Source organism: Phocoena sinus, chromosome 5, assembly GCF_008692025.1.
Source record: "Phocoena sinus isolate mPhoSin1 chromosome 5, mPhoSin1.pri, whole genome shotgun sequence".
In the NCBI taxonomy this organism is placed as follows: Eukaryota; Metazoa; Chordata; class Mammalia; order Artiodactyla; family Phocoenidae; genus Phocoena; species Phocoena sinus.
The window spans coordinates 21384756-21386196 of record NC_045767.1 but is presented as its reverse complement, the minus strand read 5'-3'; the positions used below and the strand labels follow the sequence as shown (position 1 = coordinate 21386196).

Sequence of the window (1441 nt, the reverse complement as noted above, 5' to 3'; positions counted from 1 at the left end):
TCAGTGTTTATCACTTGTAGCACCTAGCATTGTTTTAACATATTATTCTCCTCTTTCAGTTGTTCAGGACATGATTCAGTTCCCTGAGGAACTGAAAATGAGAGGAATGTGTTTGCGATGACATATAAGAGGTATAGGGAAGAGACATTTGAGTCCCCTTTGATTTAGATTTCTCCATTTATCTGAGATTTAGTCAAATACCCATTTAAATAAAGAGTCTCTGATCATAATCTTCACAGTTATATTTTACAACTGATTTTAAAGATGAGAACTCTGTTTGCAAACTTCTGTAAAATGATGGGAAAAAATCATTCACCATTTTTTGTTGTTGTTGACCGTTTTTGTTTATATAATTTAATCTAGAAGATGTCTAGAGAGAGATGAGACTATAAGGGGCATGGGAAAATAACCAAAGATTATTTAAATGCCTTCTCAGGTGCTCGCTTCGGCAGCACGTATACTAAAATTGGAACGATACAGAGAAGATTAGCATGGCCCCTGTGCAAGGATGACACGCAAATTCGTGAAGCGTTCCATATTTTTTGAAGTAAGTCAGAAAGAGAAAAACAAATGCCGTATGCTAACACATATATATGGAATCTAAGGAAAAAAAAAAAGTACCTAGGGGTCAGATGGGAATAAAGACACAGACCTCTTAGAGCATGGACTTGAGGATATGGGGAGGGGGAAGGGTAAGCTGGGACGAAGTGAGAGAGTGGCATGGACATATATACACTACCAAACGTAAAATAGATAGCTAGTGGGAAGCAGCCACATAGCACAGGGAGATCAGCTAGGTGGTTTGTGACCACCTAGAGTGGTGGGATAGGGAGGGTGGGAGGGAGGGAGACGCAAGAGGGAAGAGATATGGGAACATACGTATATGTATAACTGATTCATTTTGTTATAAAGCAGAAACTAACACACCATTGTAAAGCAATTATACTCCAATAAAGATGTTAAAAAAAAAAAAAAAGCCTTCTCAGGGTTTGGGTTGTTATCTAGAAGGCATCTTGTTTCATTGAGTCCAGTTATGACTTTGAGTGGGTAAGTAGCTGGTGCAGAGGACCTAGACAGTTAGGGATTTGAAGTTCATGGGAGAAACATGGAAGAGGGAGAAACAGCTGCTATATGGGTGTTGTGAGGAGGGTAGTAAAAAAAGAAAAACTGGTTAGCCTGGCCGTGATGGAAATTTGAAACACAGAAATGCCTAATACGGAAGTTTAAGGTTATTTGTAATGAGTTGTGCAATATAGACCCCTCCTTTAGCTTGCCTGAGAAATAGTTCAGTTCATTCTACACTGCTGGTTAATGCTTTTATGATTCTTTAAAAAAATGCATTCTATTTTTGATTTGATATATTTCTAAAATATAAATAACATGTGAGAATGGTCTAGGGGCTGCAGATATCTGGATTATGGAGATCTATCTTATTTCCTTT

The 1441-nt window shown here is 37.9% G+C and overlaps 1 non-coding gene across 1 annotated transcript; it reads left to right on the top strand.

The window, feature by feature from the left end:
- Positions 1-436: 436 nt before the first annotated feature.
- Positions 437-543, top strand: LOC116754860. The gene has a single exon (XR_004350189.1). It is a non-coding gene; the product is annotated as a U6 spliceosomal RNA (small nuclear RNA).
- Positions 544-1441: the final 898 nt, after the last annotated feature.